The sequence below is a fragment of the Passer montanus genome, unplaced genomic scaffold, assembly GCF_014805655.1.
Source record: "Passer montanus isolate IOZ18808 unplaced genomic scaffold, ASM1480565v1 scaffold39, whole genome shotgun sequence".
Classification (NCBI taxonomy): Eukaryota; Metazoa; Chordata; class Aves; order Passeriformes; family Passeridae; genus Passer; species Passer montanus.
Genome location: NW_024368707.1, coordinates 1,159,276 through 1,185,773, shown reverse-complemented (window position 1 = coordinate 1,185,773; position 26,498 = coordinate 1,159,276).

Genomic DNA, 26,498 nt, shown 5'->3' with positions numbered 1-26,498 from the left:
CACAATCAGTCTCAAGCACTACTCAAAGTTAAAGAGATTTTATTTAATTATTATACAACCATGCTTAGAAGATGAAAGGTAATTTCCAGAGTCCTCCATTATTAGCATCAGATGCATTTAATCTGTAAAAGGACTGTCTTACTCGAGACTAGAGCACCCTCACAAAGAGCAGTGCAACCTGTGTACTCACAAAATATTTGTTACAGCATCCACAGCTGATGCTATACATCAACTGTAGTGGTGAAAGCTCCTTTCCTTTTAGGAGAAAAAAAAAAAGAAAAAAATAAAGGAGAGAGACAGAACTAGAAGAGGAAGGAAAAACACTCTCCTGTGGCTATCCAGGACAAGAAGCGACTGTGTTCCCAAATGAGCATCTTTGCCAGGCATACCCCCAGTGCAGCAGGTCACTTCTCCCCATCCTTTTCCCACAGAAAAAGATCGGAGCACATGCTGAGCAGGGGCAGGTGCCATGTGCCAGTTCTGTGCACACATCATTGTGTGCCCTCAGGTAAAAGCAAGACCTGCAGCCCAGCAGGTAATGCTCACAGCTGTGATTGTCACTTCAGGCTGTGAGTGCAAGGCCATAAGAATAATACAAACAACAAGGGAAAGGAAATAATGCCCCAGAGGATCTGTAAAAGCAGAGTCATGGCAGCCTGGAAGGCCAGGGCATGGAGTTGCCTGTGCAAGGCAGATCATGGAGCCACTAAGAGAAGGCCACAAGCAATATAAGGGGCTGAGGCACCTAATACACTGTGCAACAACTGTGCTGAACAATCAGCTGTAAAACAAGAAGCAATACTACTATCTAGCTTGGATCACAACCTGGGATATAAGCAGGGCTGTCTGGTAAATACTTGTTAAATACAACCTTCAGTATACTCAGTGGAGGAGGAGATGTATTTACAGCAACTACTGCTATTTCTACCTTGATATCATATCCTCTGTCTTCACTAAGATCTAAGCTTATACTTCACTGCATTCTTCAGATGACACTGTTGCCCATTGTCAGCCATAAAATTATCACTAAAATAAGTCAAGGAAGTGATGACACAGTTTTACCTTGAAAACTGTCAGGTAATTCACCTCTCTGCTGTAACCATGCAATAGTTTTGTCACACACACATCCTCGGCTATGTGCTGAGGTATGAGGAAAGGTATGAGATGTGTGACCCTGTTGTCAGCATCCTGTGGGCTTGCTGGTGCTCAGGAGGCTACTCACTGCAGCTTTCCTGGGATTCTGCATCAGCAGCTGCACTGCTACAATAACTGTATGGTGTAACAGGGTCCAGCAAACCCTGGGCACATCTGTTCAGAAGACGCAGAGCTGCACTGTCTGCAGCACAGCTCTGTGCTCCTGGCTCCTTTTGGTGAGAGCATGCCTCACTGAAGGGTGTGCATTTTCCTCAGAAAACTGGCACTATGTCAATCAGTGGGCAAGATGGGCTGGCCACCACAGAAACACCATTGAAACTGTCTTCTTAACACTTCCTTTCCCTTCTGCACTTAGTACACCACCTGGGTTGGAAAATGAAAATGCAGGAAGGCAAACAGGGGGCAAAATTCAGCTCTGTATTCCCTCATAATCAGGTTTTATTCACAAACTCCCTGCATGACCTTTGAAAGCCTGCTTCTGGAAGATTTTTCTGCAATGCATTCAGATACCTAAAGTTACAGAAAGGTTTTCAGCAGCATTGTTATAGATTGCTATAGGTAACAAGCAGATAAGGCCAAATCAATAATTTGAGAAAGCCAGATTAAAATTCAAGAGATAGATTTTATTTCGCGAGTTGAAATACAATCTTTGCCAGCCACAATCAAAGGGACAGCGCCGAGCCTGGGACTCGACACTGGGTGAACACAGATCTCACCTCCTCTCACATCAGATCTACCTAGTTCACAAAGTCCATCTGGTGAGCTGCGGTTATATATACTGTTTTTCTTGCCTGGAGCGAAGTTTCCTTTGTTCCTTTCTCTTTCCCCGAATATTCATGCGGTCCTCATCCCTTGTCAGGTGTTGGAAGAATCCTATCTTTGAGTAGACACAACAGCGACCAGGGAATTCCGGTGTTGGAGGAATTCTGTCTCTTGCTCGGACAAAGTTGTCTTGGGAAAAACAATACCGCGTGCGGGAACCGATACGTGTAAAGTTCGAGTTACGGGAACTGGGTATTCACATGCCAGTCCAGGGCTGTCCTCAGTTTTCTACCATTGTTATTGGCCAATGATGGTTTTGGCATTCTGAGACGCTCAGAGTTTCTGCAGAGCTAATCCCTTCACTTGCTAATTTGGACTTCTATTCAATGAACACCTGTGTGTGTTACAATCCAGTGAGCTAACCGATTTCCCAGCCCCTGTGTAAGATTTCTAAAACCTGGGTGTTTTCTGTAACATATATTCTAAAAGCATGATTCGATATATATTTCTATAAGTACAAACATATTTATCATATTTATATAAGCACTAATTTAATACATTTATCACAAGATCAAGATGTTCAACTTCAATTATTTTAATGTAGAAAAGTATGTGAAGAACAGAACAAAACACACATGCAAAACTATAAGGAACCTCTATGAATTCCTTTGGAAATGTGACAGAATGTGCTGCAGGTTCCCATCCATAAAATAGGGGACACAGCACATACAAAAAGCTGTCATGAGTGTAAATAAAAAGTACTGTTATACTACCCAGGGCACCTTGCAGTGTCTTGAATAGATACCTTCCCTCCTCCCTCTCACCTCCTGGATGGCAGGCAGGAATGGGATTTCATTACAGTGTTTGAATTCCCTAGAGAGTCTAATAACTTATTTGAACAAAGCACGAAAAGTACCCAGCTCATTCAGTGCACATCCCAGTTAAAGACATGACTGTTACAGGTAAAAACTTATCTAGCCAATTGTAATAAAAATAAAAATGAAATTTATTCACAATCAATATACAGTCCCGACCGCCAACAATCAAAGGCAGCACCAGCCCCAGGATCGGAGCTGGGTGAACACAGGTCCGGCCTCTATCACACCGAATCACCCTGTTCTCTTGCCTGGCAGAGTTGGCGTTTTATACTCTTTTTCTTGCCTGTGGTGCAGTCCCTTTTTCTTTCCCCAGAGTTCTTCATATTCAAGTTGCCTCTATTCTCTGCCCTATGCTGGACAAAACCTTGTGCGGAAACGGATGTGTATCCACTCTTTGGTTACTGGAATCCCACATTCAGATGTATGTCCTTGATGGTCCCATCTATCTAAGATGAACATCTTCATGGGCCATCATCGCTGGGCATTCTCTTGTCCATACCAGTGAGAATGAGCATCTCCTATCTGGGCTAGGTTCACTTTGTTAAAGATATAGTTAGTAATTCATGCAATAGAATTATATAAAAGGAATATGTATAAAAGCATCTCTAATTTATAATGGTATCCTTTCTTGCTGGTAACTGAATGGAAATACAACCATGATAAGAACAGGCTTATAGCTTCTAAGAGAAAAATACTATGATTTTTATAATACATCTAAAAACGAACTTACTGTACATAGGGAAAGGGAGAGGGAGGAATTTTTCTCCTCAGGAAGGAGAAACCGTGGCAGATGGACAGGGAGGGACCACAACATTTACATGTGAAGAAACCTCCGCTGCACAGGAGATGGGCATTCACGAAAGCATGTGCCCAGTGATGCCCAAGAGATGATGGCCCAGACGAGATACCAATCTGAGATAACCAGAGCCATCAACACCTGCCATCTGAATGCCAGATTCTGGCAATCGGGGAAGTGTATTATTCAATTCCTGGACGAGGGCTTTGTGCAGCCCGAACTGAAAAAAGGAAACAACTTGAATATGAAAAACTCAGAAAGAAACAAAGAGACTCTGCCGCGGGCAAAATAAATCGTATAAGAACCGCTGCCTCGGAGCAGCCGGTGTGGACAAGGTGGACTTGGTGCGATAGAGGCTATTTCCCGCATTCACCCAGCTTATCTCCCGGGAGTGTTATGCTGTCCATTTGATTGTTGGCTGTCGGGACTGTATTGCGGTCGCGAAATAAATTCTTTTTATATTTTTATTATAATTGGGCATATTTTCATTTTTACTTATAACAACTTCGTGTGTTAATGACAGATATACCTCCTCCTCGGCTGCCAGTTGCGGTTTTCGTCACCTTGTGAAGTAACCCTCCTTCCCTCTTGCCAGCACGATTTTAAAGCTTTATATTGTATTATTCTAATAATCATATTCTACCAGCACGAATTACCACAATATTCATAATATGACCAACACAGCAAAAGGAAAGTAACTGTAGCCTACAAAAGAACAGTGTTCCCTCATTGAGCATTAAAAGGAAAAATAAAATAATGCAGCATTCTTTGATCAGCTTTTCTCCCACAAAGCAGGGTCTAATGAAATCCGCATTTATATGCAAAGATTACCTTCAGTTAGGAAAGGCAAAAGCATGTACTAACTGCCAGTCAGAAAGATGAAGGCTGCCATTGCTTTCACAAACCTCTCAAAACAAACAAACAAACAAAAAAAAGAAATAGAATAGCAAACATAATTCAGAAACTGCTGACCAGAGGGGACCATCAGGCTAGCATATTCTGTAGCATCACAAAACACTTGTACAGAAACAAGATGATTAGACTGAGAAGTCTTTAACATCTTATGATCTTTCTTTTACATGTTATAAATTTCTTGATGTTTGGGGAAAGTGAGTGCACACAAATCTATGTGACTTTCCAGGAACAGATCCAAGCATGATTCTTCTCAGAAACAGATTTGTTTCCTCCTACAAAGAGTACAAGAAGTTCCATTCATGTTTTGTGCCCACTTCAGACTAGGCAGCAATACCACAAGAACTCCTAGCAAGCTTGCAATGGTTCTAAAACCTGCCCACTGAAGAGACTGAGCATTCAGGGGACACCAAGCAGGGATCCCACCCAAGCACCAGTGCCAGCCCACAGAAAGGAAACTAAAAGCAAATCAGCCATATTTCAAGCAGCAAGTTGCTAGGTCAACAATCCCTGTGACAGAGCCCTCACTACCACAGGGAGATGGAGCCAATTTAATACAAATAAAAATGAAATTTATTCGTGACCAATGTACAGTCTTGACCACCAACAATCAAGCACAGCACCAACCCTGGGATGGAAGCTGGGTGAACACAGATCTGGCCTCTATCACACCGAATCACCCTGCATTCACAAATGCCACTTGGCAGACTCCGTTTTTATACTCTTTTTCTTGCCTGTGGTGCAGTCCCTTTTTCTTTCCCCAGAGTTCTTCATATTCAAGTTGCCTCTATTCTCTGCCCTGTGCTGGACAAAACCTTGTCCGGAAACGGATGTGTATCCACTCTTTGGTTACCGGAATCCCACATTCAGATGTATGTCCTTGATGGTCCCATCTATCTAAGATGAACATCTTCATGGGCCATCATCGCTGGGCATTCTCTTGTCCATACCAGTGAGAATGAGCATCTCCTATCTGGGCTAGGTTCACTTTGTTAAAGATATAGTTAGTAATTCATGCAATAGAATTATATAAAAGGAATATGTATAAAAGCATCTCTAATTTATAATGGTATCCTTTCTTGCTGGTAACTGAATGGAAATACAACCATGATAAGAACAGGCTTATAGCTTCTAAGAGAAAAATACTATGATTTTTATAATACATCTTAAAACGAACTTTCTGTTCATAGGGAAAGGGAGAGGGAGGAATTTTTCTCCTCAGGAAGGAGAAACCGTGGCAGATGGACAGGGAGGGACCACAACATTTACATGTGAAGAAACCTCCGCTGCACAGGAGATGGGCATTCACGAAAGCATGTGCCCAGTGATGCCCAAGAGATGATGGCCCAGACGAGATACCAATCTGAGATAACCAGAGCCATCAACACCTGCCATCTGAATGCCAGATTCTGGCAATCGGGGAAGTGTATTATTCAATTCCTGGACGAGGGCTTTGTGCAGCCCGAACTGAAAAAAGGAAACAACTTGAATATGAAAAACTCAGAAAGAAACAAAGAGACTCTGCCGCGGGCAAAATAAATCGTATAAGAACCGCTGCCTCGGAGCAGCCGGTGTGGACAAGGTGGACTTGGTGCGATAGAGGCTATTTCCCGCATTCACCCAGCTTATCTCCCGGGAGTGTTATGCTGTCCATTTGATTGTTGGCTGTCGGGACTGTATTGCGGTCGCGAAATAAATTCTTTTTATATTTTTATTATAATTGGGCATATTTTCATTTTTACTTATAACAACTTCGTGTGTTAATGACAGATATACCTCCTCCTCGGCTGCCAGTTGCGGTTTTCGTCACCTTGTTTTATACTCTTTTTCTTGCCTGTGGTGCAGTCCCTTTTTCTTTCCCCAGAGTTCTTCATATTCAAGTTGCCTCTATTCTCTGCCCTATGCTGGACAAAACCTTGTGCGGAAACGGATGTGTATCCACTCTTTGGTTACCGGAATCCCACATTCAGATGTATGTCCTTGATGGTCCCATCTATCTAAGATGAACATCTTCATGGGCCATCATCGCTGGGCATTCTCTTGTTCATACCAGTGAGAACAAGCATCTCCTGTCTGGGCTAGGTTCACTTCGTGTGTTAATGATGTACCTCCTCCTCAGCTGTCAGCTGCAGTTTTGCCACCCTATGAAGCAATCCCCTTTTCCCTTGCTAGTATGATTTCAAAGCTTTATATTTTATTCTTATATAGATATTCTATCAGCACGAATTACCATTAGATCCATAACAAGACCAACACTAATACATCCCAACAAACACTTGTGATAAGATTTAAGTGCACACACTAATACTAAAATAGAGCTTCCCTAATTTCTTAAACAAGTACTGGAAGTTATGTTTCCCAGGGAAGAAAATTAAGGACTCTGCACTAGAAAGTACAAAAACAAATTACATTGAAGGATGATAGAGAAAGAAATTACAAATAAAGAACCATAGCTGTCTCTTTTTCAATACATGAGGACCCATTTTCCTGTCATGACCAGTCTGTAAACAGGTATTACCTCTGGAAAATGGGTTTCACTCGGTATATGAAGGATTTATAGCTTAATGTAATTACTTACATGAGCACATTAGGGCTTCACTAGCCAAATGATGGGACACAACTTTCTTTTTCTTGAAATATTTATAGAACTCGAAAGACGCTGACTGCCGGTTTCCTGATGGTAGTTCTTCAAACCTATGTGAAGGTTTTGGCACCTTTGATCTGGGTATGGGGACAGGCAGGGGAAAAGTTATTTTAAGACACCTATCCCATCTTCTCAGCAGAGCACTGACATTTACACTCACATCAAAAAAAATTCATTGAGAATTTACAATACAGGGCCACAAAGACTTAATTTCCTTGCACTTTTTATTTCAGACACAAGTATCTTCCTGCAGTAACAGCCATATTTGTTTCTCTGCCTCTATTTACTTATTTTTCTACCCCACTTGCACAGCCACACTGCTGAGTCTATCTCTATTTATGCCTGCAGCAATATTGTTTGTGGCTTGATCTCACCAAGCACAGCATAGCTCAGTTTTACCACCAGAAGTAAGATCAAGAATTTACGAAATCACACTTTTCTTCTACAGCAGTGCCACATCACAAATACAAATATAAATAATGAAGTGCTGTAAACACAAGGGAAAAGTTGAAAAGCAAAATAGACAATTTGATGTTAGAAAAGATACAGCTATAGTAACACATTTGGATGGCAGTGTCATTGTTCTTGAAAGAGATAAGAAAAAACTGCCTAACCCCCAACAGATGGCAAAATAGAATACATGCTTATTTTACAAGCCAGGACACTTACACCCATTCATTAGGAGTAGAGAAGAAAGCCCAGCCTGACATCATCCTCTTACCATTCTGGAATCAGGAACAGGATTCCAAAGGGAAGACAGCAGCATTCAGCCTGCCGTATCCTCTCCTATTAATTTAATTCCTCAGAGGGGATCCAGAATCTGTCTGCTCTGCATACAGACCCAAAGTAGAATATATCCCAAAGGCAGTAGGCAAGTTTTCAGAATCCCAGTTTTGTGGGGCTGGGGTTTTCACAGTGAGCATCAGATAGGGATAAGAACTCAAACGTGGAATTGACACCTATGTTCAAGGATTAATGTTGAAACTGTGAAATGTCAGACCTTCATTATAAAAACCAACATAAAAGAAAAAACAACATATTACCTCAAAAAAACCCTTTTGTTATTTCTTCTCCCTCAAAATGTTACTTGAAAATATGTTGGTTTGACTGTCCTGAGTTTATTTTCTGTTCCTATTCACCACACGGAGGCAACTCAGCTCTGAAGAAGCACACACAGATCTACTCCACATCAGCAGATTTGTTTATCAAGTCCCAGTCTTGATTTCTCTGACTACACATCCCTCTGAGATCAAAGCTGTGTTACATTTTTTCTCTGATAACAAAGCTGATTTAAAATATTCCTGCTTGTCCCTGCCCTTTCTCATTCTTCTGTTCTCTCCATTTCCCATCTCTGCCTCAGAGATGTGGTAGATCTCAACTGTGCCAGACTCAAATCTGATGACTGTTTAAAGTTGGGGGGGAAGCTGAACCCCAGGACTTCAAGTTGTTTGCATGGCACCAGCACTAGAATAAGTATACATGGAATTGTATCCTTAGCAAACATCTTTTGAGAGGAACAGCTTTTCAAACCCACAGCAGACCAGTTTTTGGTGCAGCTGCTCAGCTGCAGTTTGAAGCAGTACAGAACACAAACAGCATTATTCTTTTATCCCAGCTGCCAAAGAACAGATGAAATGACTTGACATAAAATCTATGAGATAAAACAGCACCTTTGACATTCTCCAACCAAACTTTAACTGGCAGAGTTTGTATTAGTTCAGCGTGGGTTTTTTTGTGTGGACAATCTTGTCCCTTTCTGTCGTGGGGCTCATCATCACACAGGCCCAGAGCCTGAGTTTGCAGAGGAAGTAATTACAAGAAAAAAAGCTCCCTGGTTTCTACTCACAGAATGAGCACACTTGGTACAGAAGCATCAGGTTACTACAGGAGTATTGCGGTGAACAACCCATGTGTGGAGACACGAGGCTTGACTCAATTTTCTCAGAAGGCTGATTTATTGTCTTGTATATTATATTAAAATACCATATTAAAACTATACTAAAAGAACAGAGAACAAGAATAGAAGAGAACAAAGAACAAGAATAGAAGAGAACGCATAAGAAAAATCTTGTGTCTGCTCACAACCTCGACACAGGTGGCTGTGATTGGTCATCAAGTGAAAACAATCCACATGGACCAATGGAAGATGCACCTGTTGCATTCCACAGCAGCAGACAGTTATTGTTACATTTCTTTCCTGGGGCTTCCAATTCCTCAGGAGGGAAAAAATCCTAGGAAAGGATTTTCCATAAAATATCATGGTGACATGTCACCCTTTAAAATTTATTAAATTAAATAGAAAAATAAATGTTTGTAATTTCTTCTACTGGGCCCTTGCAGAAGAAAGAACAAACATTTCTTGAGGTTCATCTGTTGCCAATCAAAACCTCAATCAACTGCTGATGTGGAATGGTCAGGGAAATTCTTCACCTGTAAAACATTCAGGGAAATTCTGCACCTGTAAAACATCAAATTCTACCATATCACTAAAACAATCTTAAAATATAAGAAAATGCAAAAAACTCATGCAAATGAAGTTCATTGTTTCAAGTCCAAACAGCTGAATTTCAGGACAGAGTCCATGGACTGAAGATGTCCTTCTCTGATGTCTCTGGAAGTCTCTTTTGGTCCTGAAACAGGCTTGCAGAATTCTGAAACAAAGAACTGCTAAAGAGAAAATCAACAAGAATTATCAAAAAATCAATTGACAGTTATCAAACAATTCAGAGAAAATTTCTGGAATGCCCTGGCCACAGCCCTTCATTGAACCACTTGGGCTGAGGTTAATTTTTTGCTTTTCAATGCTTTTGAGCTGCTAGCTCTTTCCACTTTATTTATTTATTTTTTCCAAAAAAAGAGCAGCAGCAGAGGGCCATTTTTAGGACCCTTCGGCGGCCCTGGTCCTGGTGGGTGGACCAGGGAACCCAGACCTGGCCCACAAAACGTTGGCCCAAGTCTGGGCAGGGAGCTCAAAGCTCCCAAACCCAACACGGGATGGGGCGGTGGTCCCGGCCCAGGGAAATGAGCCAAACTGCCCAGAACCAGCCCGTGAGGCTGGCTCTGTGTTCTCACAACCTGGCAGGACCATGCTGCCAGTGTCTTGAGAGCAGAAGTGGCCAAACGCTTCCTGTCCCCATAAGCACCACCGGTGCACACCGGCAGCTCGGGAAGGGAAGCATTCTCAGGAATTTTCATCCCAGATCTGAGGGGTTCTTGTCCCCAGAGCAAGTGAGCAATGCTTGCTTTGCACTGTTTCTCTTGCTCCTGCAATGCAAACGCAACTGCTCCTGCTTTCTGCCCCTCGGCACCACCCCCATCCCTTCTGGGCTGGGGACCAGAGGCAGATGCCACCGGAGCCAACTCCCCCACGCCGCTGGGGCGCACAGAGGAAGGCAGGTACTCCAGCCCCCAGGGAGAAGCTCCCGATCACACGTGAAATGACCCGAGAAACACGCTGAGCTTGACAGCAGCCAGCCGAGCTGCTCCTGCAGTCAGCTGGCGGGCCTTCCCCCTCCACGGAGGGACAGGCTGGCTGCAGGTTCTGATGCGAAGGATGGAGCTCCGGAAGCCAGTGGGACAGCTGGGGTGGGCCGTGAGGGCGGCATGGGCGCTGGGATCGGCTCTTGAGACGGTCCCGTGGGCTCAGCACCGTTCTCGGCATGCTCTTGCACGGCAGTCAGGTTGGCCGGGAGCGGCGGGACCGCCGGGAGCGGCGGGCTCGGCCCGGGGTCGGCCCGTGCCGGCGCCGCCTGCACCGTTGCGAATTCAGTTGCCGGCTGGGATGCAGAGGGAGAAGGCACGGAGGCAGCTCCTGCAGCTCCCGGGGACAGCAGCACAGCCGCGGGTCGCGGCGCCGGGGAACCATTGTTGTTGATGGCGTTGCCTGGCAACCCAGAGGCATCGGAGAGGAGCGCTTCCGGGTGCCGCGGCGCATGCGCAGCCATCAAAGCCGGCGGAACCGGCCCGGGAGGCAGCGGGACAGGCTCTTGCTGATGGCCGCTGCAGTCGATCGCGTTGCCTGGCAACACGGGCGAATCCGCGGGAGGCGGTGCTGCCGCGGTCGGGACACCGGCAACCTCTGCCGGAGACAGCGGGGCCGCGCCGGGCGGCGGCGGGGCCGCGGGGACTGGGTCCACGCCCTCCCGGAACGGGGGGAGCGGAGAATGCCGCGGCGAAGCGGGCGGGGCCGGCTCCCCATCCCCCCAAGAGAAAGAGCGGGGTGGGGAGAAGGTTGCGCACACTCCAAAGGCGCAGAAAAAAACTCTCGTTCAGCCACGGGAATTGCGGGGGTCTGGGAACCGGCAGTTCGTCTTCTTCGAGAGGTTCCTCTTCTGCCGTACCTGGTGTAAACGGGGCGCGGCCGCGACAGCGAGCCACAAGGCCCCCCACAGCCTCTCTTCGTTTCAAAACACGGAAGAGGGCTCAGAACACTGCATACATTGTCGGGAGTTTAACACTCTGGTCCCTTGTCCACTCAAAAACAGACTCCATGAAATCCCAAAGATCTAAATCTAAATAAAGGGAGTATACCACATCTGTAAAAAAATCTATGAAATTTTGCCCATCTGAAAAACTCATAATATTGTCTCTCCAACATATCGATTCCATCCTCGAATCCCCATCTGCACCAGAGCTTAACAATTTTCTCATCTGATGCAGTAAATGGAACCTGAGCTTCCGAAGGTACATTTTGCCAACATTCCTCCCACATTCTGCAAATGGCAGGATCTTCAGGAAGGGAAAAAATAACAGTACCTTGAGACAGTGTCCTTGGATCAACTGTGCAGCTGTGCTGCTTTGCGGTCTCTGGACATGATGTCCAGGAAACTTCAAAAGGTTCTTCTTCTTGCCTTGGCTGTGAACTCTGCCTATCTTCAGGGTCTCGGTTCTTCAGCTCCAGGCTGGACTCCGTGGTCACTCCTGGGGTGACCATCAATTCCACATGTTTGGAGGTCACCAATTGTTGCAGCGAACAACCCATGTGTGGAGATGTGAGGCTCCATTTTCTCAGAAGGCTGATTTATTATATTGTATATTATATTAAAATACCACATTAAAACTATACTAAAAGAACAGAGAGAAAAGAATGATCAGAAGGCTACAAAGAACAAGAATAGAATAGAATGCATAACAAAAATCTTGTGTCTGCTCACAACCTCGACACAGGTGGCTGTGATTGGTCATCAAGTGAAAACAATCCACATGGACCAATGGAAGATGCACCTGTTGCATTCCACAGCAGCAGATTGTTATTGTTTACATTTCTTTCTTGGGGCTCCATGCTCCTCAGGAGGGAAAAAATCCTAGGAAAGGATTTTCCATAAAATATCATGGTGACACAGGGGTTTATTTTAAGTAGAAAGAGTGCATTTTTAAAGGCATCGCTATCAACCATAAGACATTTTTGGAAGCTTTTTACACTGAAGCGGTTGGTAGTTTCTATCCCAGGTACCAAGAGAAGATTAATTCGCTGTGTCTTCCACAGTTTCTGAACTCTCCTACAGGGTCACAGAGGGAAAAAGATAACACCCAATTACCCAATAACAATGGCAGTACCACATCTGTTCTACAGCCAAGAGCTCCCTGGCAGCTATCATGTCCCAGGAACCATTCCATTATTTCAGACGGTTTCTTGGAGTTGGAGGCCAGATGGCAGTAGCAGGATAATAGCTGGCAAACTTACATATGTCTTTACTTCTTCCAAGGTACCGAAAGATAGTTTCAAAAAATACTCAATTAAAAATGGCTCTTCCTAGTCATTCCTGCTATTTTCTAATTGCTGCCTGCCTCAGCTATATTTGTGTCACAAAATCAACACAGGAGTCTTTGTTAAAAGAGCAGAGTCAGAGTGGGACCAGCCTGCTTAAGTATTAGAATCATGCTAAGCATTGCATTTTATTTTTTTGCTCAACTGTTTAATGAACAACCAGAAATAACTTTGGTCTTTCTTACTGTAGATTTTTCTTCTACAATACATCATGTTGTGGTATGCCTTATACCCGATGATTTATTAATTACAATCCTTGCTACTACTAAGAGCAGAAATGTTATCAGCAGGGTTCTGTTGCTTACTGATAAAATAAGGGATGTTACCAATTATATAATCTGTCAAATTGCACAGATCTACTGGCATTTGTGGATGAGGTTTATATGTGCTTCCTTGACTTTAAAAGGAACATTCTTGTCCCATCCCCCTTCTCTATCATGTTCTGACATCCCAATATAGCTACACCATTATTAAAGAAGCTACAGTTAAAAGTGGTCTTGCAAGAAAATGCAAGATTAAACCAAACCGCAACCATCTACACTCAATATTTTCATCATCCAAGCCAGGTAGAGGGCATATCATTATTCCAAGAGATTTATGTGACCTTCAAAAAATAATCATTCATGGATCTCTGAACACTTCACTAATGTACCTCAGTTCTCATAGACTCTATAGCACAATGTGTTTTAGAAGAAAATATTCTCTAAAAAGGAATTGCTACATTAATAATAAGAATAAAGATCTCATTTAACTTTAGAGCAAATAAAAGCCAGTAAGATTTCAGTCCAGAAATTTACCCCCTTTTATGGCAGTACTTGAGTATTCATATATGCTTGAATTTATTTATCTATGCTTATTTAGGGTGTTTGGCTTTATACATAAATAGATATAAATAAAAAGACAGGCAGAAGTTTCTAAGCAAAGCAAAAAACCAGTATCTCCTCCTTCCCATGTGAAAGAGCTTTCTCCCAGCTGCTGGTATCCCAAGAGGGCTGGAAGCAGAAAGCTGGGATGCAAAGCCATACCAAACGCCTACAGGGAGAACAGGCAAGCACCTCAGCATTTTGACTTTCCTCACAGCCAGGCCTCTGGCTTGCACCCTGCTGCCAGAAACAAAGCTTCCCACTGCTGGATTGTATTCAGCCACCCTGTGCTATTTCCTTGGGAACCAGTGCTAATTAATCACAATTTTTCCCCTATAGAGATATTTTGTTCCAGCCTCTGCAGTGGCAGGCAGAACCAAGGAAACCTTTTTGATTCTACAAAATCAAATGCCTCTAAACTGGAGAAGCAGAGGGGAAGAAGCAGCACATGATGTTTTTTTCAGTGGGAGTACTAAATTGAGAATTCCATTCCTAAACCAGGACACCACTTTACAAGGCCAGGATTTGCCCATCTTGTTGGCTCTGCCTTTTGGTGCACAACCTGCTCTCAGAAGCAGCTCCCAATATTTTGAATCACACCCTGTTAGTAAAAACAGTAACCTAGCTTATTAAGACAACATTTCAAGTGTTCCAAGTTCTGCCTTTTACTCTTCCCTCACCCATAAATGAAAATCAGAATTAACATTATCGTCATTTTGCAGCCCCAAGAGGACTGGAGCTGTGCTGTGTTCAATGCTCTGCAAAGACATGCTGAGAATCAGTCCCACACCAATGAATCTGTAGTTAGAGAGATGGAGATAAGGTCCAGAAAGTTAACTTAGCAAAAGGTTTCGTCCACAGTCAACTTGCAGAGCAGGAATAGAACCTAGGCCTCCCAGCTTTCTTTTCCTGGCTATTTAAAACCATTTCTGTGCCTGTAAGGTACTAATGGTAGCACATCATCACAGCCAGATTTATCTTAAAAAGGGAAACTGCCTGTTCCAAAGATACAGCTGCAGGGGAGCTCTTCAAGTTATCTGGTACGTATGTTTTCTCTGACACAAGATCAAGTCTACCAGGATAATACCCAACATGTTAATATGATAGTTATAAAACTACTCCAATATCAAACACTTTATAACTTCCTAACATTACTGGATCTCATAATGGATTTTTTTTCCTGAAGGTCTATACTAAATATCCCATATTAGAGAATAACCCAAACCCTGCACTTGGGATCAAATTAATGCTACAACAAGTAAAGAATACCATTTTCACTGACATTTCTAAGTTGCAACTGTTTCTGGCATTTTTTTTCCCCTTAGGTTTCAGGAAAATGTAGAAGAATTACCTACCATTTGCATTTTCAGCTGAAGCCTGGGAATTGTTTGTCAAGAACTGTCCTTGAATGCTTTACTCCCAGAGTGAATTCAGTTGGTTTTCATTTGAAAGACTAATTAATTTTTACCAATCAAAAAAATAGGAGTTGATGGTTCCCTCTGCTTTGTCAGAAGTGGGAATGTGATTAGATGGTCTGGGTCCAGAAACTGTCTGCCCTTGATGACATCTGCCAAATTGACATGCTCTGGCAGCTCATAATTAAAAGCACCTTTCAGAGGGGGGATGAAAATGGTATCCAGGCTTTGCTTACTCTTAGGATACACCAGGAAAGCCTGTCAGGTGAAACTTGAGGGCTGAACCAACACTACTGAATGGTTAAGATACTTTTGTATCTATTAGGGAGCCTCAGCCTTTCACTTTGTAGATCATTACATTTTTATGAGTAAGAGGCAGCTGTAAGGGGAGGAGGGAGGTGCCCATCCATTTGAAGGCAGCAGCACCCTATCCACCTCCTAGTCACATCATCCAGGATGCCTCCCAGGAACCACACAATACTAAAGCAGCAGGGAAAGGCAGAACAAAATCCAGGCTTGGGACCCTCCCTATACATCACATGAAAAGTTGTAGCCCCAAAGTAAGATAAACAGTTTTTCCCCAGTTTTTCTCACCCCATCAAAACCCTTGCAGCAGTCTTGAGTGCAATCCTCTCAAGGAGGAAGCTGTATGGGCTTTCCTCTCTGGTCGATGCTTTGTGTGAGGAGACACGAATCTTGACTCCATGTTTCAGAAGGTTGGTTTATTATATTATGATATATATTAAAATTATATACTAAAACTATACTAAACGAATGGAGAGAAAAGGATTCATCAGAAGGCTAGAAAGAACAGGAATGTAATGAATAACAAAGACTCCTGACTCCCAGAGAGTCCAAGCCAGGTGACTGTGATTGTTTACCAACAGGTGCAATCTGTGATTGGTGCATGTTGATTGTTTCTAATTAATGGCCAATGTCCAGACCCCATTCCACAGCCATAAGCTAGTTAATTGTTTACATTTATTTTCTGAGGCTTCTCAGCTAGAATAGGAGAAAAATCCTAGCAAAGGATTTTTCATGAAATGTCATGGCTACATTCCTCCACTGCCAAGTACAGGAATGGAGCATTCTGCATCCAAGTGCTATTCCTTAAGGCACTTTTCCTCACCTACCCTGCAGAGAGCTCATTGAGCTCATGTATGCCCATATTCTAAGTGTGGTAACACCATTTCATTTAGCAAGTGAAGAAATAGTGCATGGTACACTCTGTGCATGATCTGCCATAATTGCAATGTGTAGTGTTGGTTTTTACCAATATTACTGAATGGGACGTACCTTGGCTTGTCTGGTCCCTGCTTGTTAGCTCAGGCAGCTCCCGACGTGTGTGAAGAGGGAGAGAAAATGATGCATCTGACTCCATCATCAGAAGGCTAAATAATTACTTTATTATTCTATACTGTATACATTGCATCTAAAGTGAATCTGCCATGCACTCACCCTTGCTCACAACTGCACAGACCTGCACTCATCTTTGATCCTCTCCTGACTGTCTTGTGACAGTCTAACACACCCACAAGTCTTGGCCCTGACAGGCCAAGAGAACAAAACATCCTCACTTCGGGTAAACAATCTCTATATTGCATTCCACTTCACAGCAAGATAAGAATTATGTTTTTCCTTCTTCTCTGCTTGTCTCAAAGCTTCTCTCTGTTCAGAGGGCATACGAATACCACACCAGCTGCTGAATCAAATAGCAGCAACTGTGGTGTTTTCACCCCAGAGACGCTCTGGCTAGCTATGAGTTCCCAAGCACTGGGGACAAGTCCAGGCATGTCCCAAGCTCCAGTGCTTACAGGCTGGGGCTTATTGGTAGAAGAGGGTCACTCCTCAAGCCTCCCTGTGCTGGAGAAACCTTTTAAGGTGATGGTGAAGAAGGAGTCGGTCCTGATGGAGGGTTTAATCCAGAGTTTTTATTCTGGGCTGCATGGCCTCTGAATGTAGTAACAGCTTCATACTAAAGCAGCAGGGAAAGGCAGAACAAAATCCAGGCTTGGGACCCTCCCTATACATCACATGAAAAGTTGTAGCCCCAAAGTAAGATAAACAGTTTTTCCCCAGTTTTTCTCACCCCATCAAAACCCTTGCAGCAGTCTTGAGTGCAATCCTCTCAAGGAGGAAGCTGTATGGGCTTTCCTCTCTGGTCGATGCTTTGTGTGAGGAGACACGAATCTTGACTCCATGTTTCAGAAGGTTGGTTTATTATATTATGATATATATTAAAATTATATACTAAAACTATACTAAACGAATGGAGAGAAAAGGATTCATCAGAAGGCTAGAAAGAACAGGAATGTAATGAATAACAAAGACTCCTGACTCCCAGAGAGTCCAAGCCAGGTGACTGTGATTGTTTACCAACAGGTGCAATCTGTGATTGGTGCATGTTGATTGTTTCTAATTAATGGCCAATGTCCAGACCCCATTCCACAGCCATAAGCTAGTTAATTGTTTACATTTATTTTCTGAGGCTTCTCAGCTAGAATAGGAGAAAAATCCTAGCAAAGGATTTTTCATGAAATGTCATGGCTACATTCCTCCACTGCCAAGTACAGGAATGGAGCATTCTGCATCCAAGTACTATTCCTTAAGGCACTTTTCCTCACCTACCCTGCAGAGAGCTCATTGAGCTCATGTATGCCCATATTCTAAGTGTGGTAACACCATTTCATTTAGCAAGTGAAGAAATAGTGCATGGTACACTCTGTGCATGATCTGCCATAATTGCAATGTGTAGTGTTGGTTTTTACCAATATTACTGAATGGGACGTACCTTGGCTTGTCTGGTCCCTGCTTGTTAGCTCAGGCAGCTCCCGACGTGTGTGAAGAGGGAGAGAAAATGATGCATCTGACTCCATCATCAGAAGGCTAAATAATTACTTTATTATTCTATACTGTATACATTGCATCTAAAGTGAATCTGCCATGCACTCACCCTTGCTCACAACTGCACAGACCTGCACTCATCTTTGATCCTCTCCTGACTGTCTTGTGACAGTCTAACACACCCACAAGTCTTGGCCCTGACAGGCCAAGAGAACAAAACATCCTCACTTCGGGTAAACAATCTCTATATTGCATTCCACTTCACAGCAAGATAAGAATTATGTTTTTCCTTCTTCTCTGCTTGTCTCAAAGCTTCTCTCTGTTCAGAGGGCATACGAATACCACACCAGCTGCTGAATCAAATAGCAGCAACTGTGGTGTTTTCACCCCAGAGACGCTCTGGCTAGCTATGAGTTCCCAAGCACTGGGGACAAGTCCAGGCATGTCCCAAGCTCCAGTGCTTACAGGCTGGGGCTTATTGGTAGAAGAGGGTCACTCCTCAAGCCTCCCTGTGCTGGAGAAACCTTTTAAGGTGATGGTGAAGAAGGAGTCGGTCCTGATGGAGGGTTTAATCCAGAGTTTTTATTCTGGGCTGCATGGCCTCTGAATGTAGTAACAGCTTCCACCAGGACTCTTCTGAGCGCATGGTGTGCTTGCCCTTTTAACCTGGGGGAGAGGGGCAGGGGAGGAAACACAGGGACCCCCAACCAGATACGGGGGGAGGGGGCCTCAGGGGAGAGGCTGGATGGGCCAATGGCCCCCCAGAGGGTGGAGAGCATCCTTTGAACCTGCCAATCACTCGATGCTCCCCTGGAATTTCTGGGTTGATAGACAGTGCTCAGCAGGAGTCAAGGTGGGGGAAAGGAGAGGTGATTGACACACCACCTGGGGAAGGAAAAAAAGGGAGAAACCAGGGAAACTGAGGCACCCCATGACAATACACCACAACTGTGTAGGAATAAAAATATTATCCTCTGAAAAATAAGCAACATTTTGCCATCCCTCAGCATGCAGAATAAGATTTAGATCCCCATGAGTTATTCTCTGTGCTCAAGGAAGAAACCATCATGTTTCCACCTTTATAGCATTGGTCAAATCCTGGCCAGGTCTATTAAATGCATATAAAGATTCCATGTAAGAACACTTCTATGTAAAGCTCTGGAAGCTATGCAATGCTAGTTCTTCAAATAAGAGTGATTTCACCTTATTGTTTATTGACTTTTAAAATTATATTTCATAGGCAACATGTCAGAAAAAGGCATAAATTCTGGCCCCCCAGAGGGTGGAGAGCATCCTTTGAACCTGCCAATCACTCGATGCTCCCCTGGAATTTCTGGGTTGATAGACAGTGCTCAGCAGGAGTCAAGGTGGGGGAAAGGAGAGGTGATTGACACACCACCTGGGGAAGGAAAAAAAGGGAGAAACCAGGGAAACTGAGGCACCCCATGACAATACACCACAACTGTGTAGGAATAAAAATATTATCCTCTGAAAAATAAGCAACATTTTGCCATCCCTCAGCATGCAGAATAAGATTTAGATCCCCATGAGTTATTCTCTGTGCTCAAGGAAGAAACCATCATGTTTCCACCTTTATAGCATTGGTCCAATCCTGGCCAGGTCTATTAAATGCATATAAAGATTCCATGTAAGAACACTTCTATGTAAAGCTCTGGAAGCTATGCAATGCTAGTTCTTCAAATAAGAGTGATTTCACCTTATTGTTTATTGACTTTTAAAATTATATTTCATAGGCAACATGTCAGAAAAAGGCATAAATTCTTATTGAAAAGAGCTATGACACCAAAGTCACAACAAAAAAAAAAAAAAACAAAAAAAACCCAAACAAACAAAAAAAAACACACAAAAAAAATAAAAACAAGCTCAGACCAAAAGTTATGAGTGTCATAAATAGCAATCTCAAGAACATTTACTAAAACTGATAAACTGAATTAGTAAAGGTAAAGGATAAAGCGAGCTCATGCTTCATTATAGCAGTGCCTGTGTAATGTTCTCACACTCCCAACAAGCTGATGTACAATGACCTTCAGGTATTAACAAAATTATTATGTGTTTCATCCCCAGTAACTCAGCAAGAGAGAAGCTCCCATGTGATGTGGTACTGCCTTCCCCCTTTGCCAAGGGCTGCAGAACTTGGAAAAAACCCAACGTAAACAGGAATGCAGCCTTAGGCTGTGCTCCTCTAAACTGAAAACACTTCAAGGGCTGCTTTAATACCCTCCCTTCAGGACAACAAAAGGCTCTCTAGCCCTCAGCTGACTTCCAAGTAAAAATGGAAGCATTTAAGGATCCTGTAGGAGGACAGTGTGGTGCATTTCTACAACATAATTAATTTCCCCAGTAGTATCCTTAAAAATATTCATCCTTTTCATTAGGTGAGAGCTGCAAAATGGAAGCATCTTTTGAAAGCTTATTTCTAATTTTTTTTGCCCTCTCCTAAAATAAAGGGATTTAGATCTACTGTCTTCAAATGGCATATCATAGGGGGGAAAAAAGAAAGAAAAGGAAAAAAAAAACACAGAAATTTGAATTCTGTAGGGGAAGAAAATTCTTTTTCTCTACTGATGCTCCCAGGAATCCCAAGGCAGTGGTTGTCAGTCTGGGAAATGTAAGTGCTGCTTAAAATAAAGAAGGTATTATGGAGAACCTAATACTAGCAAAAGATGCCAAATACTCTTGGCAGAAAAAACTTCAGACAAATGAGTGACAGGGTGTTGTTACACAATGTACACAGGTGACCTGTTAAAAAGGTTAGAAGAAAAGGCTACTGTTAAAATACAGTGGTCTTCACCCAAACTGTTTGCACTGATAGGTCATTCAAATCACTTTGTGCTGTACTAGAGATGCACAGGAGGGGTCTTAAGTGAACTTACCTGCAAAGCCAAAGGAGGCACTGACACAAGTGCCATAATAATGAAGACATGGGGGAAAAAAAGAAAATAAAAAGGGAGGAAGCCTGTGCCCAGCAAACCACCCAGTCACACTGGTGCTAGTTAAGCTTCACAGGTGACACACAGATGCTGAACAGAGGAAATTCTTCAGTGCTCATGGGTGAAAATGTATGAGGAGCCAACAGAGGAAGAAAACTAAAGATAACTTTGCTCACTGTTAAAGACAACTGCATTCACCACTGATAGTTCTTATCTAGGCAAAGCAGACTTGACCCAAACTTCAGAGATAGATTTGCAGAGAAATCTCACCACACCTTAGGGAACAGTGCAAAAGACAGGAGATGGCATTCAATTCTGAATCAGTGTCCAGCAGTGGCATAGATATTTGGGGCACACCGAGGAGAGATAAATAGAATTGACTATGAACACAGTATAAAAACAGAGAGATAACAAGCCAGAGCTCTGCTAGACAGAGCTGCAACTGTTTCATGAAGCAAAGACAAGAGATTTCTATCGTGTGGAAAGTACAGGCAGCTCAGGTCCACTTCCCCTCACAAAGTGGAGACTAAATTTGAGTGCAATAACAGATTACCTAAAGCATTAGATTCTTCTTTCTTAATTACTTCAGAAACTTTAGTATCACAGGACTTTGACTACAAACTTCTTCTGTGTCTCTTATACAGGAGATTTACTAACAGACAACTCCATGCATCCCTAAACAAAGGAAATTCAGGTAGGCATCTTTAAAGAAGCACAAAGGATAAAAATCAATCCCATGAAAAACAAGGAGCCCAGGAACGCTACAGGACTTTGATTTTCTCTGTTTTCATCCAGCAATGCTGAACACATCTTCTCACTCATCATCCTGGTACTAGAAGACATTGTGCAAATAAGGCATAACTTCATAGCGCTGTGAGGAGTCCTGCTGCTATTCAGAGGTGATGCAGCAGCCATATCCACTAGGATTTGCCATGCCAGACACTGCACAGCACCTACTCAAGGACATCCAGCACCTTTCCCAAAATTCACTAATTGTGGCTTTTAAGGCTTAAGAAAGTAATATTTCTACTGCTTCCCCTGCAAACCTATCAAAGTGATACATCTCACTACTAGGAAATATTATGCTCTAAAATGAAGGCAAATTTATAAATCTCATTAGTGAGATGACTGTGCTTTCTTCAACCACCTACAATATTGTTTTCAAAAGACAGTCATCCAAATGCCAAAACTGAGTAAGCAGTAAAGAGCTTCTGATTGGGAGTTTCCATACAAAGATGCCAAGCACCAACCAAGATGAGAACCACACTTTTCTCTCCCTTGTTGGTATAGGGCATGATGAAGTATGATAAACCTGGCTTTTAAGTTTCCCCAGAGTCTTTTATCCCAAAGACATAAGATTCCTATTTTCTGTAAACACTAACTTGGATCAGAGGGTTTTAAAGAGCACATTATTAGAACAGGCAGTTTCAAAATCCAAATGAAAATATAAGCTCGGTTGTTTAGAAACTGGGATTTAGTTCATGCTGTTCCCAATGCTTAAATATTTCTTTCCTGTAAACTAACAAAGCCACATGTCTTTTAAGATAAGCAAAAATAAAACCCATTTTTTACAGCACTTCCAGGGAGATAACTGAGCCTAGAGCTTTGTGAAGTCAAGGGCAACTACTGATTTCCCACAGAGATACAATGTCACCCCTCCTTTTTTTTTTTTTTTTTTTTTTTTTTTTTTTTTTTTTTTTTTTTTTCAGAGCTGACTGGCTCAGTAGGATACCAGTTCAGCTCACAGCAATGATGGATGGTGCTCCTGCTCCAGCATCTCCAGACTACCAGCTAGCTGAGAAATCACATATAAGTGTGTGGAACTCTACCATTCTTCTGCCTCCACTGAACACACCTTCTTCACACCTCACTTACTCCACAAAGAGACTTCAACCACCAGCAAAGCTTGTTTTGATTTCCAAATCTGTTCATATTTGTTTTTGCAATCCAGGAAACCAAGATACTGCTGGGAGTCCATGGCAGGGGCAGATTTTGACACACAGGTTGGATCCTTTGCTTGCATGCAAGGTTAGATGCCCGACTTCATCCACAGCATGGAACAGAGAAGTGAGATGAGACGTCTTTGTCAGCTTCAGCAGCGCTTTTCTCTGTTTGATTCTGGTACTGACCTGGATGACTTTGAAAAGGAGACGGGTGCTACCTTCCCATAAGGCTCCCATGGTAGAGGATATCCAATAAGTAGATTTGGAAGAGTGTTCTCCCAGTACAAAAGGCCTTCAGAAAGAAAATATCAAGGAGGGGAAAGATTTCAAATATGCAATTTTACATATTTTGAGAAGCAGCAAGGGTAAGAGTATATGATTTTTCATCAACCCCAAATATCCCATGGCTGCCCTGATTATTAAAGGTTTTATCCAGTCGCAATTATTAGTAACTATGTTTTCCAAGAGCAAAAAGTTATCTGGAAATACACTGTTACCTTGTAAAGAAGTAAGGCTTCTACCCCTTATTAATTAATTCCACAGGCCCTTTCAAGGGGTACAGTGGCCTTAGCCAGCTTCTGTCCAGAATGTGCCTGTGCAAACCAAGTATCCAAGAAATCAGCATACAATTAATTACAGATGCTGTTACCTACACTCAGCATAGCAGATGCCATTGCATGCGATTTCAGGCAATTTACTGAAGTCTAATTTATTAGAAAATGCATTAGCAAGTCAATATATCTTTATCAGTAATGAATATAACAGCATTAAAAATGCTTTTCCAAAAATACAGAGAACCCACAAGATATATATGAGCTTAATGCAATTGATGATTTCACACAAGGATTTTGCTAGAACTGCAGAGCTTTGGGTGCTAACTTAAAATACATGAATAATACACATTATAATAAAACTAGCACAGCTAGGCAGGCCTGCAGTAATTGGTGCTGAAATTGCAGATCTGACTAGTATTTTTATTACATGTCATTCTGCCCAGGTAGAAAATGCTCCCCATCTTGAGGGGCGAGATGAATCAATCAAAAATCTCGTATTTGGCTTTCGATTTTTTTGATACCAAAACAGTCTGCTCCTGGAAAGGACATCTTTCAACAAACTCAGCAGTGCATAGTATACTTAGTTCTCAAGAAAGGATGCAAAGTGAAGCAGAGTCAGTGTCCTAAACCAGATATTCTAACCTGAACAAGGTTGCAGTATTAGGCATTGATCATAGAACAGATCTCCCCTTGGACATCCAAGATCTGGCCATAGTTAGGAACAGCACCACAACTGTGGATCTCACAAGAACAAGAGGAGCCTGCATGGGTGATCTTTCAAACTGATTTCCCTTGAAGAGCAGCCACAGCACACTTATTAAGTGCTTACGCATCCCACCTACTAACAAGAGACAGAATCAAGACAATACATATAGCAGAAACATCACAGACAGCTTTCTCATGCCCCACACACGTGGTGGCTTTACATGGCTTTAACTTCAGCCAGCAATACATTGCAGAGCCTGTCAGCAATGCAGCAGCTTGATTCAGCTGCACACCCTCACAAATCTTCAATGAGGACTTGAAAGCAAGAAGCTGCATTGTGGAAGGAAGAGTTGATGGCCTCACTTGATTCACCCACAGAAAGCCATCTGCCTTCCAGCAATTGCATGAGACATCAGCTGGCAGCATCAATACTTTTTGTCCCCAACATGAAGCAAACACTTAGTTCTATTTCTATTTTTCCCTGTTTTCCCCACAGGCTCTTCCTTCTCCACATGCTGCAGAGCAGCTTTGTTTTCCCCACAGCTAGATGAACTCACTTGAATAGGGAAACCAAATTTCACCACCACTCTGTGCTAATTGCTCTCCTGGCTCTATGGAGGAATGTGTACCTTCTACATAAACAAGCTGAAACTACTTTTAATCTAGTTACACTTGGATTCTTCAGCATCCTATAGCAATCACAAAGAACTCCACATCACCACCAGAGAAAGTAAATAACTACTCAGATATTAATAAGAGTGCCCCACCTGAGGCAAGGCCTGCATTACAGTGCAGTCATTGCAGGAAAACCCCAAGGCAGGTATCCCCTGAGTAACATGGAAGGCATTGCTCCTTTAACTGCCCTTGTCCTGGGCAAGGCTCTTAACCTGCTCTATTTCATTATGTGCAGACTGAAATTTGTGCCCAAAAATTAGCAGGTCATACAAATGAGAAGCTAATTAATGGAAATGTATGTACTGAACGCAGCTCACTTTTCTCTTTTTAGCACATTCCGTATGCAGCACAGGGATAGTCTCATTACTGAGAGAAACAAGATGAACTGATTAAATATTTCATAGCTGTAGTTACAGTAAATGTCTTGTTAGTTGGGAAATAGAAATTGAGGGCAGCCAATGACACACTGCGGTATTTTTGCAGACAGACAGGTTCTATTTTTATCATCTTTGGGGCCTACAGTTCAGTCAAGTGAAGTAGCTCATCTACATTGTCCAGACACGTCTCTGTGACGCCATCCCGAGTGAGCACCACAAAGGACTACTCTGATCACGGCTGCAGCCTATGTGGGTCTCTGAGCAAAGAAAGGCAGAGGAGGATTTCTGCCTGTCAGCAAGAGAAAAAAAGCCCCGAGAGCTGGATTAAGCATCTGGAAAATTACTGCAGCCTCACAGCTTCTGCTGACTGCTACCCGGGTGAGTCATCACTAGTTGCCACAGCAACTGCTGCTTTCCTCCTCCGGCCACTGATCAATTTTGTCTGTGTGCAGGTCCCCTGAAAGCAGGAGCTGCGCAGATAATGTAACAAAGAGACAGAAATTCCTATCAAAGAGTATTTACATTTTGAATGTGCTAGTCCTGGGATTTACAGAAGGAGAAATAAAAGTTAGGGCAGAGACAGCAAATGCTTGGTTTGAGTCAACTTTCACACCACTGCCAGACAGGCGTGGTTAACAAATTAACCTGCTACCATTTTCCACTAACCAATACCTATAAATAAAACAATATCCTCTCCCAGACGTTAACATACGATGTTCATCACCCCTGTCAGATGCTCCATAATTTAAACCCACGCTCTGAAGTGGGGGCTGGCACAGCCCAATGCACAAGGCAAGAGCTAGCCAAAATGTTAATGCTTCTCCACACAACCTCTCCCCTCCAGCATGACAAAATGACCCCAGGCAAGGCAGCTCATCTTGGAAATGCCCTATTCACCACTTATCTGCAAAGACAGGGTGGCAGAGGGCTTGGATCTTTGTAGGTAAGAAATACTCAAGTCCCCAGCACCTTGGGGTTGGTTAGTTAACCCTTCTCTACCAAAATTCTGAATTAAATGGGGCAGATGTTGGGTTACCTCTACTGAAACAAGGAAATCTGAGTATTTGTCAACTCTGTGGGTATCATAGAGGTCACTTAATACTTCCAATCAAATACTGGTTTTTGAACCTTCTTTTTTAATTTATTTATTCCCTAAGGCAGTTTAAAATGGCTACTGCTAAGAATCTGATGCTGTAATGTCAGTGTAATGAATGGCCCTGCTGCACACTTGTCCAAGATTATCTACAGGAACGTGAA